Source organism: Papio anubis, chromosome 5 (assembly GCF_008728515.1).
Source record: "Papio anubis isolate 15944 chromosome 5, Panubis1.0, whole genome shotgun sequence".
Classification (NCBI taxonomy): domain Eukaryota; kingdom Metazoa; phylum Chordata; class Mammalia; order Primates; family Cercopithecidae; genus Papio; species Papio anubis.
In genome coordinates this window covers 106,480,187-106,499,402 of record NC_044980.1, presented here as the reverse complement: position 1 = coordinate 106,499,402, position 19,216 = coordinate 106,480,187, and the positions used below count along the sequence as shown (strand labels likewise).

General features: G+C 39.6%; 1 long non-coding RNA gene across 3 annotated transcripts in view; it reads right to left on the bottom strand.

The window, feature by feature from the left end:
- LOC103885333 overlaps positions 1-19,216 on the bottom strand; it is an 80,978-nt gene that overhangs the window by 59,224 nt on the left and 2,538 nt on the right. The gene's annotated exons all lie outside the window — the stretch shown is intronic.

Here is a 19,216-nt window from a genome sequence, read left to right as displayed (position 1 = left end):
TTAAAAACATTTCACATTAGAAATAATCATCCAATATTTTCAGCTTTAAAAAAATGATTATTCCATGGTATGTGGGAAGCAGTAAGTTAGAATTAATGTATCACATGCCATTTCCAAAATCCCTTCTGCAGACCTAGGAGGATGCTTTTGGTGATGTCTCAATGCCAGCTTTTTAAAAACAATCTCTAGTTATAGTCACTTTATGTAAGGGGATTCATCATCATTCTGTTACCTAATGTATTTTCATATATTTTAGGATTTAGGAAAAGAAGATAGTGTGAACTGAAATAAAAACTCTAATGAGCATATTCATTAGGCCAGATTATTTTAGGGAAATACAGAAATCTCCCAACTATTCCCTAACAGGAAACCTTAGAATTTCCATTAACAGGAGTTTGGGAAGTGGAGGTGGGGTTCTTGTTCCAGGAGCAGTGTGTGTCCTTTTTGGAAGAGTTGGGACGTTCAGATGAGCAAAGAGGGAAAGGAAGGTATATTCCTGGTCTGTAAAGCACAGGAAGCTGATGACACCAACAAAGGTTTAAAGGCACCCCATTGCCTATGAAATGAAGCCTAAACCTCTCACCTGGCGAAGGACAGATACTCCTTGTTTCACACTGCATTCTGATGTGACCAGAAAGCCTAATTTCTTCTGTCTGTAAGACTGACCTGATTTTCATCATCAAACTCCCACCTAGCTAAGTAGCATGGGTAATTTAGAGTTGCAATTAGCAATATTTTAATCTCATCTCTTTTAAACAGTCAGTTTGGATAATGAAGTTTAAATAGTGTATTCAAAGTTAACCTCATATCATGCCTAGTTTGCATGATCTTTTTTGGATGACTGAGACCCTTTGCCAAATGTTCGGTCTTTCTGATTTTGCCCTCTCACTTCCAACTCCACCATGACAGCCACTATATATGTTACAGGGATTTACTGTGCCCTCCCAGCAGCAGCAGGAAGGGGCCCTCAGACCATCATGGCTTCCTCTGTCCACTGATTGTTGCTGCAGAATGGCTGGACTGACTGACCCTGAGGTGCAACCAGCCATGTCTGACTGTGTTGGGGATGATGTGAGAACATCCACTTCAGGCCCCAGTCATTTGTTCCCAGGCCAGAGGGCCCCACCCATATTAATCCCTATGTGCTCCCTCCAGGCCTTAATCAGACCCCATCACAGTTAACAATTCCATGCCCCCTCACTGGCACAAATGGGACTTCCTGCATCCCTCGCTCACAGGGAGCCAGAGGGACTGCTACAGGCCTGTCTGTCCAGCTCCTCCCATCAATGCTGCTGAGCCATCATTTGTACTTTTCCTGTTAGTAGTGGCTACATGAAAGGCTGCTTCTTAAATCTTGCAGTGTCCTCTAGTGTAACTGAGAAGTTTTACTACTAGTCCTGGTCATCTCAGGCTCTGATATACTTGTCTGGATAGTTCTAATTAATCCTTGACGCTTGCTTTACTTAGTCTCCCTTCTTAAGCTCTGTAAAGGGAGTAGAGTATTCTTTGTCAATACTTCTCATCCATTTTCATAACAAACATAAAATTTGATAATATTTGTACTGCACACTGGGATAAACTGGAGGGGATTTGGGCACACCTATCCATGGCTTGCTGAAAAAAATTATTACGTTATTTTTCTAACATACAATAAATAAAAATCCAAGTACTAGGAAAGTACTTAAATTTTGAATATTTATAAAACATATAAATAAGGTTTTTGTTATTGTTTTTTGTTTTTTGTTTTTTTTTTGTTTTTGTTTTTTTGAGACAGAGTTTCGCTCTGTCGCCCAGGCTGGAGTGCAGTGGCGCGATCTCGACTCACTGCAAGCTCTGCCTCCCAGGTTAACGCCATTCTCCTGCCTCAGTCTCCTGAGTAGCTGGGACTACAGGCACCTGCCACCATGCCCAGCTAATTTCTTTTTGTATTTTTAGTAGAGACAGGGTTTTACCGTGTTAGCCAGGATGATCTCAATCTCCTGACCTCGTGATCCGCCCACCTTGGCCTCCCAAAGTGCTGGGATTACAGGCGTGAGCCCCTGCACCTGACCATAAATAAGGTATTTTCCATTTTTTAAGAGAAACTTGAACTTGATTCTATGTACGTAAATTTTACATCAGCTTTTATCCATAAAAATAGGCATAAACAATTCCTGTTCAAGTTTTTAATGACAAGCTCTTCAAACTCTAGACGGTCTACATTAATGAGAAACTTTATTCCCACAAGTGGGTGATAGGTTTAAAACCATTTTTTACACCAGATATTTTACAGCCATTTAAAATTTTGGAAATAACTACCATAAATATTTGAATTTTGAACATTGTAAATTCAAAAATTGACAAGAGTTAAAATTACATTTAAAAGGCCTACCAGTTCTTCCTTTTTTTTTTTTTTTTTGTTATTGACAAATGAAACACTGAAATTTTTGGTGATAATACAAAGGCACTTCGAGTGCAATCACACTTTTTTCTACAAGTATTCAAACTAGTGGTGAAGTTAATTTGCAGAACCACATGTGTTGTTAGAGCAGTCACTCTGGGAAAGAAGAAAGGAAAAAATCGGGTCAGGCAAGCAGTTAGGGTGGGTCCTCAGTTGAATCCTTTCAAACAAACAAACAAACAAAAAAACAGCCTGCAGGCACAGAAAAGGGAACTTGCACAGAGGGACTTCCCTAAGACATGCCCATAGCCATACAAATAAGAAAGGCTACACAGATGACTTGCCTGGACATGCCCACAATGCAAAATTCTGTCCCCTGACACATGAGGAGTAAGGGGAACAAAGCTATATGGACTAACTCAAGCTAAGGGCCCACGTTTGCATTAGGAAGACAGGGTGAAGCTACCAGAAATTCATGCCTTATGCAAATGAGAGACCCAGCCCTTATCAGTTTCCTATAAAAGCCTTTGCATTCAACTGTAAAAATAGCAACCTTCTTCTGGGTCCCTTCTCCACAGCAAAGAGCTTTCTTCTTTGGCTTATTAAACTTTCGCTCCAACCTCAACCTTTGTGTCCACAGTCCTTAATTCTCTTGGTCATGATACAAAGAATTCCAAGTGATACCTCACAAGAGAATGCTATGTTGTGGTGCATTGGTGAGACTATAACAACTCTGCCACTGGTTTGGGTACCATAAAAGGGAACATCTGCCGCACATGGACAAAAGTGTCTGATACATGGAGAAACAGCCCCAACTAGGTCAATCAGGAGTCCCCATGAGGCCACTCACCTCTGAACACTGACCATAGGTTCTCAACACTGCCCCCCACGCTCCTGGGCACCTGGAAGATGAGCCCTTCCCCCATCTCCAGCAGCATCAGAGTCCACGTGTCTACAATGGGTAAAAACACACCCCACCTACCAGCTGGCTCCTGAAGACAATACTGGGTGTATAGCACCTCCTAGGCCATGCGCAGGAAGAGTGCTTGATTCCATTGTACTCAAGCCCCAGACAAAATTGTTCATGTCCAGAGGCTTCCAGCCAGGGGCCATAGCTTCCAGCCAAAAGGTATGGCCACCTTGGGTCATGTTGGGTTTTCCTGAAGACCAAGGATCAAGAGAAGCATCTAGCTCACTGGTTGTACACAGATTGAAAAGATCTGTACTGTCTTATTCTTGATTCCTGTAATCCTGTAACTGCCTAATGGGTTATCCTGCCCACTGCACAGACAATACCAATTCATTGAGACTATGGAATTGCAGTAAAAAAATGTTTTAATTGACATGAGGCCAACCACACCACATGGGAGATGGAGATGGAGTTATTACTCAAATCAATCTCCCCAAAAATTTAGAAGTTAGGGTTTTTCAAGGATAGTTTGGTAAACAGGGGGATGGGGGAATGGCTACTGCTGATTGGTTGTGGATGCAATCGTAGAGGTGTGTGGAAAATTGTCCTCATGTGCTAAGTCAGCTTCTGGGTGGGACCACAGGAGCAGTTGAGCCAGAAATCACAGGTCTGGGTGGGGGCCATCTGGTCATCAGAAATGCAAAAGCCTGAAAGGACATCTCAAAAGGCCAGTCTTAGGTTCTACAATAGTGATGTTGTCTGCAAAAGTAATTGCAGAAATTGCAAATCTTGTGACCACCAGAATAATGGTTGATAATCATTCATGCCCAGATCTTAGCAGAATTCAGACTCCTCTCATCTTCCTAACTTGGTAGTCTTTCATTAGTTTTACAAAGCAGTTTAGTTTTGGGGAAGGACTATTATCATTTAAACTATAAACTAATTTTTTGCCAAAGTTAGCTTGGCCCAAGCCCAAGAATGACCAAAGACAATTTGGAGGTTAAAGGCAAGATGGGGGTTGGTTGGATCATGTCTCTTTCACTGTCATATTTTTCTCATTGTTATAATCTTGCAAAGACAGTTTCATTCCTACTTGGGCTTCAAGCCTCCAGGCTTACACAACAAAAGGAAGAGGGGAATCTTTTAAACACTGTGGTAGAATCCTGTAATCTGAGGCCTCAGGGCTCTATTCTTTGCCTATTAATGGAATTCAGAAAGTTCTCCTTTTAAGATAAAATTTGGCTTCCAAGGCTTATTGTCTTGCTACTGAATCCATTTTGAATGTCACAAGCTAAATAATGGCACTTGCTTTTTCTTTGCATTCTAACTTTAAGAATCCTAATGTCTCTGTTTTCTAGGAAGCTGTGTGCCTTGACTATGGAGAAGGTCAGCTACATGGAAAAAACAAAGAGAAATGCTTGTTACTATTTTTCAATACACTGACCCTGGTGCATGAGCACTCAGTGCCCTATAAGAGGTAGCCTTAACCTAACTCTCCTGCCTCATCTCTCCTCACTCTCCTCTTCTCCACCTAGGAATTTTGCCAACCCAGGCAATGCAGAATTCCTGGCACGGAAACTATGCAGCCCCCTTTCCTCATGCTATGTATTTTGCCTAGAAGGCCCTTCCCTTCCTGTCTTCATCCATTTTAAAAAATTGACCCATTTTCTTCTAAATCTACCTTCTGCTGAGCCACTCACCACATTTGCTCCACACTAAACTTTATGTACATCTTTCTTCTCTGAATTCTGACAGTATTCACCCATCTCTTTTGTACTTCTCCTACTTTATCTTGTGCCAAAGTAACTTGTTCAGGTTTTCACCCTTCATAATGGCTCCTGAGCTCTTTGAGAACAAGAATAATACTCTGTTTACCTTGGTTTCTATGCAACACTTGTAGACTCAGGTTTGAAATGATGAAGATAGCAGTGTTAATTAGGTTAGGTTTGGCTACATACAAAGAAAAAATAATAGTCGCTTAAACACAAAGGATGTATTCTGTGACCAAAAAAAAAAAAAAAAGCCCAGGGATAGGGTTGTTTGGGGTCAAGCAGTCCAGGGCAAGGACTTTTGCTGCATGAAGTTATCAGGGCCCCAGGCTCAGTTCTGCCCTGCCTTCCCCAGAATCTGACTTTCATCGTGAAGAATACCTTAAGGCTGCTCCACTTGTCATATGTGAATTATAGGCAGCAGGCAACAAGAAGAAGAAAATAGGAGAAAGAGCAGAAAGAACACACCAGATCTCCAAAAATAAAATATTAAAAAAAAAAAAAAAAGGAAAACAAGCCACTTACCACTGTAAGGGAGAAAGCATAATTTCTCTTCTTTCCCTTTTTTGGTTCTTACTTGAGACATTCTCCTGAAAACAAAAGTCAAATGAACAAAAGAAAAACAAGCAGAAGTTTATTAACTCCTGCTGTACCCATCAGCGGGAGAGGCCTTTGTTCAAAAGTATTTCTCTCAAGGCAGTGGTTTAGGGGCTTTGCTTACATAGCATTTTAACAAAGAGTCATAAATCCTACATAGTGATAAGAAAAAGGGGAGAGCAGTTACAGTCTTTTAAAAGGTGGGAAAACATGAGAAGACAGTAAAATCTATTCCTGGGGTTCTCTGGTGCTTGCTGGTGCCTTCTCTGGGCTGAAAAGCAGGTGCTGTCTCCAGTAAGGAAGGATTTACCTCCACCATCAGGCAAATAGAGGCTGAGGCAGAGTGTTCCCCTGGGTTTTCAGTGTTTTTAACTTAACAATCCTCAATATTTTAGGGAGAAATGTTTTGTTTTACTTCAACACACACACACGCACACACGCATGCAGTCACACTATACCTGACAGAGAATCATAAATTGGCACCATTGTTTCAAGGGTGAAGGGACAGAAGGGGAAGTGTCAGAGGCAGCCTAGAGAACAAAGGATTCAAATTACTGGTTTTGGTACTTCTAAAGTCCGTTATAAAACAAATAGCAGACCACTTGCAGCAGGCATTTTTCACCCACACAGGAGGTTTTCTGAGCTGCATGAGGAGTCAGAAAGAGACAAGAGAACCGGAGACTGGGGAGTGCCCCTGGCAACTTTGTCCTTGGCCTCTCTCAGCACAAGGAAGCCACTGCAAGTGTGGGATGTGGGCACAGAGGAAATATGAACTTTGTTTCCTATGTGAAGTCCCAGAGTTCACCCACACCCCACAGTGGCAGAGCACATATGGTGACCAAGAAAGAGAAGCTTTAGACACCCTCACTGAGTGCTCATGACCCCAATGTCACTTGGAAAAGCATCAAAAACTTTATTTGACCTGACTGTACCTACAGAGGCTCGGTATAGCAGAAAAAGCCCAAGGACCTGAAAAAGCCTCAATGTTTGTCAAATCAAGAACAGAGAATATTCTTCTAGGACTTGCATTTGAATCCATTTGGGAAAGTCCGTGTTTCATGGATGCTGGCAAGGATAAAAGCCAATAACTAGGTCTGGCAGGAATGAGCTGGTATGACTGACAGAAGCAGATGCCAACAGGGACCAATGACAACCAAAGATAAGATGTTCCTTTTTCATGGGTGCTGGGAGATTCTTCAGAATTTATTTAATTAGTTTATTTGTTTTTTGAGGCAGGTCTTGCTCTTTCACGCAGGCTGGAGTGCAATGGTACAATCACAGCTCACTGCAGCCTCGACCTCCCGAGCTCAAGCAATCCTCCTACTTCAGGCTCCCAAGTAGCTGGGACTACAGGCACACACCACCATACCCAGCTAGTTTCTTATTTTTAGTGTAGAAATAGGGTCTCGCTATATTTCCCAGACTAGTCTTGAACTCCTGGTCTTGAGCAATCCACCTGATTTGGCTTCCCAAAGAGTTGGGATTACAAGTGTGAGCCACTGCACCTGGCCTATTCCTCAGAATTTATATGAAACCTCCCTGGGGGAAAAAAAAAGTAGGGCAAATCAGAATTAACTGAATGGGGCCCAAGCATTAAATTTCATTTTTAAAAAATAAAGTTATAATATTTCAATTAGAGGATCTTTAAAAACCATACCCATATCATCAACAATGAAAGTAACTGACAAGTTCTTCCAAAAGAGAGAATAATAAGGTAATAGTGTGGCTGAACTGGGAAGCCTTCAAAAAGAGCTGTTAGATCTGAGTTATGAGAACTAAGCATTTACTCTGCTTATAAGTGGGGGTCAAGGGAAGACATTCCTGGCAGAGGGCCCTTGTACACAGAAATCATGGCATCTCAAAAGTAAAAGAGCCCTCTAAGAGAAAGAATGTGGTCGACTTAGATAATTCCCACCCTTCTCTTTTGTGGATTTTCTCTAATCACACTTCGGATTGGTTCATGTTATATCATTGTGTTTTTTCTCTAATTTTAATTTTAATTTGTATTTAAATAGTTTTGGGAAAACAAGTGGTGTTTGGTTGCATGGAAAAGTTCTTTAGCAGTGATTTCTGAGATTTTTGTGCACCCATCACACAAGCAGTGTACACTGTACCCAATGTGTGGTCTTTTATCCCTCACTCACCTCCCACCCTTTCCCCTCGAGTCCCCAAAGTCCATTATATTATGCTTATAGCTTAGCATTCTCATAGCTTACCTATCACTTATAAATGAGAACATAAGATGTTTGGTTTTCCATTCCTGAGTTACTTCAACTTAGAATAATGGTCTCCAGTTCCATCCAGGTTGGCATGAATGACATTACTTCATTCCTTTTTATGGCTGAGTAGTATTCCATGGTGTGTGCATGTGTGTGTGTGTGTACACACTACATTTTCTTTATCCATGTTTTAGTTGATGGACATTTAGGCTGGTTCCATATTTTTGCAATTGCAAATTGTGCTGCTATAAATATGCACATGGAAGTGTCATTTTCACAGAATGACTTATTTTCTTCTGGGTAGATACCCAGTAGTGGGATTGCTGGATCAAATGACAGTTCTACTTTTAGTTCTTTAAGGAATCTCTACACCATTTTCTATAGTAGTTGTACTAGTTTACATTCCCACCAGCAGTGTGAATGTGTTCCCTTTTCACTACATCCACACCAACATTTGTTATTTTAGATGATTAAATTATGGCCATTCTTGCCAGAGAGGGTGCTATCCCATGGTTTTGATGGACTTTTCCATTAAAATTAGTGATATTGAGCATTTTTTCATACGTTTCTTGGCCTTTTGCATATCTTCCTTTGAGAATTGTCTATTTGTGTCCTTTGTCCCTTTTTGATGGGATTATTTATTTTTCCTTGCTGATTAATTTGAGTTCCTTGTAGAATCTGGATATTAGTCCTTTGTTGGATGCACAGTTTGTGAAGATTTTCTCCCACTCAGTGGGCTGTCTGTTTACTCTGTTGATTATTTCTTTTCCATTGTAGAAGCTTTTTAGTTTAATTAGGTCCCATCTATTTATCTTTGTTTTTGTTGCATTTGCTTTGGGTTCTTGGTCATAAACTCTTTGCCTAAGCCAATGTCTAGAAGGGTTTTTCTAAAGTCATCTTCTACACTTTTTATGGTTTCAGATTTTAGATTTTTATCCATCCTGAGTTGATTTTTATATAATGTGAGAGATGAGCATCCAGCTTTATTCTTTTACATGTGGCTTGCCAATTATCCCAGCACCATTTGTCGACTAGGGTGTCCTTTCCCCAGTTTATGTTATTGTTTGCTTTGTCAAAGATCAATTGGCTTTAAGTGTATGGCTTTATTTCTGGGTTCTCCATTCTGTTCCATTGGTCTATGTCCCTATATTTATACCAGTACCATGCTGTTTTGGTAACTATAGCCTTGTAGTATAGTTTGAAGTTAGTTAATGTGATGCCTCCAGACTTGTTCTTTTTGCTTAGTCTTGTTTGGCCATGCAGGCTTTTTTCTGGTTCCATATGAATTTTAGGATTGTTTTTTCTAGTTCTGTGAAGAATGATGATGGTATTTTGATAGGAATTGCAATGAATTTTCACATTACTTTTGGCAGTATAGTCCTTTTCACAATATTGATTCTACCTATCTATGAGCATGTGATGTGTTTCCATTTGTTTGTGTTGTCTATGATTTCTTTCAGCACTGGTTCATAATTTTCCTTGTAAAGATCTTTCACCTCCTCAGTTAGGTATATTTCTAATTATTATTATTATTATTTTTTTTTTTTTTTTGCAGCTATTGTAAAAGAGGTTGAGTTCTTGATTTGAATCTCAGCCTTGTCGCTGTTGGTGCATAGCAGTGCTACTGATTTGTGAACATTGATTTTGTATCCTGAAACTTTACTGAATTCATTTATCAAATCTAGGAGCTTTTTGGATAAGTCTTTAGGGTCTTGTAGGTATACAATCATATCATCAGCAAAGAGCAACAGTTTGACTTCCTCTTTACCAGTTTGGATACCCTTTATTTCTATCTCTTGTCTGATTGCTCTGGCTAGGACTTGCAGTACTATGTTGAATACAAGTGGTGAAAGTGGGCATCCTTGTCTTGTTCCAGTTCTCAGGGTGAATGCTTTCAACTTTTGCCCATTCAGTATAATGTTGGCTGTGGGTTTTTCATAGATGGTTTTTATTACCTTGAGGTATGTCCCTTTTATGCCAATTTGGTGAGGGTTTTATTCATAAAGGGATGCTGAATTTTGTCAAATGCTTTTTCTGCAACTATTGAGATAATCATATGATTTTTGTTTTTAATTCTGTTTATATGAAGTATCACATTTATTGTCTTGTGTATGTTAGACTATCCTTGCATCCCTGGTATGAAACCCACTTGATCATGGTGGATTATCTTTTTGGTATACTGTTGGATTCAGCTAGCTAGTATTTTGTTGAGGATTTTTGCATCTACGTTCATCAGGGATATTGATCTGTAGTTTTCTCTTTTTTTTTGTTATGTTCTTTACTGGTTTTGGTATTAGGGTGATACTGGCTTCATAGAATGATTTCAGTAGGATTCCCTCTTTCTCTATCTTTTGCAATAGTTTCAGAAATAATGGTACCAATTCTTCTTTGGATATCTGGCAGAATTAAGTTGTGAATTCATCTGGTCCTGAACTTTTTTTTGTTGGCAATTTTTAATTACTGTTTCAACCTCATTACTTATTGTTCGTCTGTTCAGTGTTTCTATTTCTCCCTGATTTAATCTAAGATGATTGTATATTTCCAATAGTTTATCCATCTCCTCTAGATTTTCTAGTTTGTGTGCATAAAGGTGTTCACAGTAGCCTTGAATTATCTTTTGTATTTCTGTGGTAGCAGTTGTAATATCTCCCGTTTTGTTTCTAATTGAGCTTATTTGGATCTTCTCTCTTCTTTTCTTGGTTAATCTGGCTAATGGTCCATCAATTTTGTTTATCTTTTCAAAGAATCAGCATTTTGTTTCATTTATCTTTTGCATTATTTTTTGTTTGTTTCAATTTAATTGAGTTCTGCTCTGATCTTTGTTATTTATTTTCTTCTGCTGGGTTTCAGTTTGGTTTGTTCTTGTTTCTCTAGTTCCTTGAGGTGTGACCTTAGATTGTCTATTTGTGCTCTTTCAGACTTTTTGATGCAGGCATTTAAGGCTATGAACTTTCCTCTTAGCACTGCCTTTGCTGTATCCCAGAAGTTTTGATGAGTTGCGTCACTATTATCTTTCAGTTCAAAGAATTTTTAAATTTCCATCCTGATTTCACTGTTGACCCAAAGATCATTTGGGAGCACATTATTTAATTTCCATGTATTTGTATAGTTGTGAGGGTTCCTTTTGCAGGAAATAAAACCCACAGTTTTATTCCACTATGGTCTGGAAGGGTACTTGACATAATTTCAATTTTCTTAAGTTTATTGAGACTTGTTTTGTGGCATATCATATGGTCTAACTTGAAGAGTTCCATGAGCTGATGAAAAGAATGTATATTCTGCAGCTGTTGAGTAGAATGTTCTGTAATTATTTGTTAAGTCCATTTCTTCTAGGGTATAGTTTAAGTCCACTGTTTCTTTGTTGACTTTGTTTTGATGACCTGTCTAGTGCTGTTAGTGGAGTATTAAAGTCCCTCATTATTTTATTTATTTATTTATTTATTTATTTTTGAGACTGCGTTTCACTCTTGTTGCCCAAGCTGGAGTACAATAGTGTGGTCTCAGCTCACTGCAACCTCTGCCTCCTGGGTTCAAGCAATTCTTCTGCCTCAGCCTCCTGAGTAGCTGGGATTACAGGCACGTACCACATCTGGCTAATGTTTTGTATTTTTAGTAGAAATGGGGTTTCACCACGTTAGCCAGGCTGGTCTCGAACTCCTACCCTCAGGTTGTCTGCTCACCTCAGCCTCCCAAAATGCTGGGATTACAGGCATGAGAAGTCCCTCATTATTATTGTGTTGCTGTCTATCTCATTTCTTATGTCTAGTAATAATTGTTTTATAAATTTGGGAGTGCCCATGTTAGGTACATACATAATATTTAGGATTGTGGTATTTTCCTGTTGGACTAGTCCTTTTATCAATACATCATGTCCCTCTTGGTCTTTTTTAATTGTTGTTGCTTTAAAGTCTGTTTTGTCTGATATAAGAATAACTATTCCTACTTGCTTTTGGTTTCCATTTGCTTGGAATGTCTTTTCCTATCCCTTTATCTTAAGTTTATGTGAATCCTTATGTGTTAGGTGAGTCTCTTGAAGATAGCAGATACTAGTTGATGGATTTTTATTCATTCTGCCATTCTGTATCTTTTAAGTGGAGCATTTAGGCCATTTATATTCAATGTTAGTATGGAGATATAAGGTACTACTTTATCCATTGCGCTAGTTGTTGCCTGAATACCTTGAGTTTTTCATTGTGTTATTGTTTTTTAGGCCCTGTGAGATTTATACTTTAAGGAGGTTCTATTTTGGTGTATTTTGAAGTTTTGTTTCCAGATTTGAAATCCTTTTAGTATTTCTTGTAGTGTTGGCTTGGTAGTGCCAAATTCTCTCAGCATTTGTTTATCTGAAAAAGGATTTATCTCTCTTTCATTTAAGAAGCTTAGTTCTCCTGGATACAAAATTTTTGGTGGCAATTATTTTGGTTGAGGTCAAGATAGGACCCCAGACCCTTCTGGATTATAGGGTTTCTGCTGAGAAATCTGCTGTTAATCTGATAGGTTTTCCTTTATAGGTTACCTGATGCTTTTGCCTCACAGCTCTTAAGAGTCTTTTGTCTTGACTTTAGATAACCTGATGACTATATGCCTGGGTAATGATCTTTTTGCAATAAATTTCCCAGGTGTTCTTTGAGCTTCTTGTATTTGGATGTCCAGCTCTCTAGGCTGGGGAAGTTTTCCTTACTTATTCCCTCAAATAAGTTTTCCAAACTTCTAGATTTCTCTTCTTCTCCAGGAACACCAATTATTCTTAGGTTTGGTCATGTAACATAATCTCAAATTTCTTGGAGGCTTTGTTCATTTTTTTATTCTTTTCTCTTTGTGTTTATCCGATTGGGTTAAGTCAAAGGCCTTGTCTTTGAGCTCTGAAGTTCTTTCTTCTACTTGTTTTATTCTGTTGTTGAAACTTTTCAGGGCATTTTGTATTTCTCTATCGGTGTCTTTCATTTCCAGAAGTTGTGATTGTTTTTTCATTATGATATCTGTTTTTTCTGGAGCATTTTTCATCCATATCCTGAATTTTTAAAAAAAAAAAATTCTTTAAGTTGGTTGACACATTTCTCTGGTATCTCCTTGAGTAGCTTAATAATCAAGATCCTGAATTTTTTTATTTGGCAATTCAGAGTTTCTCCTTGGTTTGGATCCATTGCTGGGGAACTAGTGTGGTCTTTTTGGAGTGTTATAGTACTTCATTTTGTCATACTACCAGAATTACTTTTCTGGTTCCCTCTTATTTGGGTAGACTATTTCAGTGGAAAAATATGGAACTCAAAGGCTGCTGTTCAGATTCTTTTGTCCCACACAGTATTCCCTTGATGTGATGAACTCCTCCTTCCCCTAGGGATGGGGCTTCCTGGAAGGTGGACTGCAGTGATTGTTATTGCTCTTCTGAATCTAGCGACCCATTGGGGCTACCAGGTTCCAGGCTGGTGCTGAGAAGTGTCTCCAAAGAGTCCCATGATGTGATCTGTCTTCAGGTCTCCCAGGTGTGGATACCAGCTTCTGCTCTAGTGGAGGTGGCAGGGAAGTTAAATAAGACTCCGTGAGAGTCCTTGGTTGTAGATATGTTTAGTGTGCTGGCTTTCTTGAATGCTGGTTATGCTAGCAGTGAAGTTGTCACATGGACAGACTCAGGACCACTGGTTAGCCAGGATGTTGTAGCCAGTGGAATTAGCTGTTGTTTTCTCCTTCCTTGGAGCCAGCTTGTTCTGTCATGAGTTGTTGTAATGTCCTGAGTTGGTTGGCCTCCAGCCAGAAGATGGCGCTTTTGAGAGAACACCAGTTTTTCACCTGTCTCACGGAATGTGCAGCAGCCTGCAGCTCCTTCCAAAGGATCTCATTATTATTCATTTAATACAGAAGTGCTAGTTCCTTAGTAGTATACTCAATGGTTCTAGAGAAAAACAAAATCTTGATGGAATTTTTAAACAAAAAAGTGCCTTGGATACTGGCTAGAACAAGTTAAATATTCAGTGTGTGGGGTCCATTTGGGTGTTACCTCTTCCTAAACTTCAAAAAAGTAATATGATCAAACAGAATGCATTAGCCCCACCAGCCTAATCTCGCTTGGATGGACAGCAGGCAGTTCCAGACTAATCTTCTTCAGGCACTGCTTAGGAGATGTTCTCACACATCACCCTTCTGAAAGAGCTCACCAAACCCTACTGGGTTTGATTTGATCCTTTGTTATCGGACAGGTGTGGGGATCCATGGAGAAAGCAAAAATACTTAACATTATTGAGCAATTACTTCCCGTTGGAGATTCTGAGCACTATAACTGTTTCTACAATAACTCAAAAATATGCCATTTTCCCAAGTACCAGGATGTGGAAAAACATGTGTTTTTATCTAGAGCACCTCAGCTTTAGAGGAATACCATGGGCATTGCTGACAATACCCACACGGTTGTTTTCATGGAGTAGCCATTCTTCTAACTTCTCAGAAAGGTCAAATAAATATGTTTCACGTGTACATAGGCATACCCACTCACAGAGTTGCCAATTTAAAGCCACACTACATTAAAAATGAAGACAATCTTCAAATGAACTTCAGTGGGATATAACACATGTAGAAAAGTAGCCCTTTGAAACACTGTAAAGTGAGCATGTATTCTCTCTACTACCTGCCAAAATCCCTAAAATAAAGGAATAAAGGGTATAAACAAATTAAGACAAAAGAGCAAGAAACTAGAAGACAATGGACCAATGATGACAAGAGCATTCTAGAAGATGGAGAACAGAAGAATGAGTGACCACTGACTGCCCTGGTGATCTGTGGTTGTATGACAAACTACCATAGAGCTTAGCAACTTAAAACAACTATTTTTTATATTTATAGATCCTGGAAGTCAGGACTTTGAAAAGGACATGGTAGGAACATCTTTTCACTTCACAATGTTGTGGTTTCAACTGGGAAGACTCAAAAACTGGGGTGATTCAAGAACTCCTGGTAGCTCTGTCACTCATACATCTGGCAGTTGATGCTAGCTAGCTATTGGCTGCAACCTCAGCTTGGTCTGTCTCCTGAAACACCTGCATGTGATCTTTTTACGTAGTCTGGGCCTTGTCAGGGTATGGCAGCCTAGGACTTCTTACATAGCACCTCGGGTATCAGACAATGAGTGTCCCAAGAGAACCAGTCAGAAAGTGCATCCTCTTTTCTGATCTACCCTTGGACACCACTTATTATTGTTTCACTGTATTCTGTTGGTCAGTCACTCACTGAGGTCAGCCCATATTCAAGAAGAGAGAACACAGACCCCACCTTTCATTGGAAGAAGAGTCAAAGTATTTGCAGACGTGTTTTAAAACCACTATATTTTTTGGGAGGGTGAGATGGGAGGATAGCTTGAGGCCAGGAGATCAAGATCAGTCTAGGAAACATGGTGAAACCCCATCTCTACAAAAAAATAAAAAATTAGCTAGTCATGGTAGCACATGCCCGTGGTCCCAGCTACTCAGGAGGATGAGGTGGGAGGATTGCTTGTGCCCAGGAGTTTGAGGCTCTAGAGAGTCTTCTTTATGCCACTGCACTCCAGCCTGGGTGACAGAGTGAGACCCTTTCTGAATCAAGAATCAATCGATCAATCAATCAAAATCACTACATCTACCTAGCAGAGTGGGAAAAGCTGGAATTTTAGAATTGATAAAGGAGGATGCAAACAAAAACAAGGCAATTCATGCTGTAGAACTCTAGTACATCTTGAGAATTGAATACATCACATACCAAGGTGAAGGGATAGGGTACAGCAAAGAGAGGTGAAGGTTGAAACAAAACTGGGTGAAACTCTACATAAGGAGCACTTTGACTCCCAGATCCTTTCCCCAACTTGCACAGACAGACCACCAACCCAGTCTCACCCCAGCAAGAGGAGGAAAATGTGTTCTCCAGAGCACCAGTTCTTAAAGTGTAGAGTCCCCAGGATACTACTGGGGGTTTACATGATCAAAACTATTTTTATAATAATACCAGAATATGATATGCATTTTTCATTCTCATTAGTGTATAGGGGAGTTTTCCGGAGGATACATGCAGAGAAGCTATGAGAATCCAGCTGTCTTCTATTAAGTTAGACATTTAAAAGATGTGTAAAAATGTAAAATAATGCTACTCTTTTCATTAAATTGTTTGTTGTAGGAAATGTTGCTTTTTGGTATATTCTATTATACTATTTGACTTTTTAGACTGTATTACTCTATGCATGCATTACTTTAATAGATTAAAAATATAGGGTTATGATAAAATTGGAATGTCATTTTGCAATTACTAATGAATTAATAGATGTAGGCATTGATCATCAAAGACTGCTAATGTTAAAAAAGAGAGACAACAAGACTGCGAGTGTTTCCCAAAGGACAAACACAATACCACCTGTGAAGGAGACCTCCCCCAAGCCCCAAATCAAATCTGAATCTGAATCTGATGAAGACTTTAGAACCCATTACCAATTTACAGGAAATACAAAGGATGTTAAACAGCACCACAGGAATATAATCAGTAAAATCCAGACTATGAAAACTCTACAGAACAAGCAATTCAATTTCTTTAACTTAAAAGGGAATGGGAGAGCAGGAGGAGGAAAAAAAGCAACTTAAGAAATACCTTATATATCCCTAGTGTCTAGGAATGGGCTGTTAAACTGGACTTTCAGGCCAAATACTCAAAAGAAAGGGAGGGTTTATTTCCGTATAACTACTTGGAATAAAAGACACCCTTATGTCAGCATCTCAGTGATGACAAGAGGTAAGCATATTTCAGTTTCAAATAGCTCATTATTCAGGAAGAGCAGCTTCTACAGGAAATGCCCACATATGTGTACCTAGAAGCCAAACCATGTGGTCCCCAATATGGTCCTTCAGATGCATCCATTCTGCCTTGTGGAGGCACTACGCAGTGCTTGTCATCTAACTAATCACACAGGGACAGATTTCATTCCATGCAGGGCCTGTGGCCAAGGAAAATTCCACAACAAAGAGGAAAAATGCCCAAAAGACAGTTTCTGAATACTAATTAAAATCAGCAAGACTAAAATACAAGTATTCTATCTGTAAGAATAAATTACAATGAATCAAAACCCCTAATCATTAAAATTTAGCTTTGAGACAGAATCAAACATTCAGAGATCTCAGCACATATCTATGAATGGGCACTCTTTATACTAGCCTACAGCAGTCAATATATGGTATTCCCCTGACCATAGCCATGGGTTCAGGAATTAGCAATTAGCCCTGTCACTGCCCATGAATTACCGGGAGAAGTTTGCTGACAATTCTGGGATGGAGCAGTTGAAGTTTCAAGGACATAAGATCTGGAGCTGCTGCTCTCTCTCCCACAAAGGACTGAGCTTGCCTGAGAATGGGGCCCAAGCGAAGGGAGCAGAGCTGACAGATGGAAAGAAATGCAATCCCACTTACATTGTTTGATCCCCTAATTAAGCTATTGAGTACTCCATTAGGACCTCTCTGTCAATCATCTGTTTACCAGTATGAGAGAGATGAGTTGGATTTTTTCTTGTGGCAACTGAAGAAATCCTAAATGATATAAAGATAAAGGATATAGCAGACAGAGGAGGTTTCACTTTAGCAAACCATGGCCTGCCCCAGCCCAGCTGCTCACAGTGGAGACAATTAGACCTGAATCACCAAGCTCTCTTATGGCTGTGATGCATTTGTGGCAGGAAGCTAGCGTTTATCAACTTTGTCCTTCATATCAGCATCTGCCCTGCTGCTTAGCAGCATTAGGTAATATATTAGTTCCCCAGGGCTGTCATAAGAAATCACCACAAACTAGGTGGCTTAAAACAAAGGAAATGTATTCTTTCACAGTTCTGGAGGCCAGAAGCCCTAAATCAAGGTATCAGCACGGCTGTACTGCCTCCAGAGCCTCTAGGAGAGATTCCACTCCTTGCCTCTTCCAGCTTCAGGTGGCTATGGTGATTGCTCGGCTTGTGGGTGCATCACTCCAATCTCTGCCTTCTTGGTCCTACAGCTCTTGTTGGCTTCTCCTCTTCTCTCTAATCTCCCTCTGCCTCCCTCTAAAAAGGATGTTTGTCGTTGGATTTAGGACCCACCCAGACAACCCAGGATTATCTCCTCATCTCAAGATGCTTAATTTAATTTCCTCTGCAAAGGCACTTTTCCCAAATAAGGTAACACGGAACGTGAACATATCCTTCTGGGGGCCATCATTCAGCCCACTACAGGTAATTAATGTCCTTAAAAACTCATTGCAGAGCATGAAGCATCTTGCTGAGGTAATACTCTGTGGCATATTTGTTCCCAAACTGCTCACACACTAGAAACACCTGGAAAACTCACAGTGCCCAGGTGGCACCCCATGCCAACTAAATTGCAATGTATGGGAGTGAGAACCAGGCCTCAGTCATTTTTAAGGATTCCCCCAGGTGATTCCAACAATGTTTTGGGAACCACAGCTTTCATAGCAGTTCTTTATGTATTTTTTCACTTATCTTCAAGTTCAAAACTCTTGGTTTACTTTTCCTGTTTATTAAAACTCTTAAATGTTTCCCTCGTGGTTTCTTTATTAAAATAAAGTCATTTATTTAAAAAATCTTATTGGATATTTGCTTATGTTTTCCCCTTTATCACGCTTATGAGAACTTAGGAACTGCTCTCACCCTAGAGATCCACTTTGCCAGTCCTTCCCCAGTGTACACATCTCTGCCAATGACAAAGCCAGCCGCCTTGGATTTAATTCCTTTGAGTAAAGTTTTGTACCCACTGGATTACATGCCATTTTCAAAGAATTACTTTAAAAGGAATGATTAAACTTTAAAAGCTTTCAGATCTGTAAAGTAACCCCAGAGAAGAAAAGGAAGAGATGGAGTTTTGAAGGAATCTTGGTAATGGATATGGAAAAGAAGTGTTTAAATTTCTTGTATTTCAAGAGATGGTTTGGAATGCTTTCAAATGAGGTCAATAGCTGTAGAGAGAGTCTCAGCGTAGAGCATTGGTCCTACGACATTGTGTACTCAAGAACACGCCTAGTTTCTTTTTGCAAAGAAATAAGTTCAGCTTGAGGCATACATGTAGTTAAATTAGCTCTAGATATTGAAAACACAACCTCTGACCATTCTCCTTATTAATTTTTTATCAAACGTACCATCATTCCAATGAAATATTTGAGGTAAAAATATTTCTCAGTATGCATCTCTTCTCACACTGATTCTTTAAGTTCTTAGATGTAGCCAAAAATTATTGCACGATCCCAAAGACCAGAAAAGAATGGAAGATAGCATGTCCTTCCCTAAAGAAGGGTTTTATACCTGTTTTATATTACTGAGAGTGATTTTTCCCCACAACGTAAGTTTGAAATCAGTCATGAG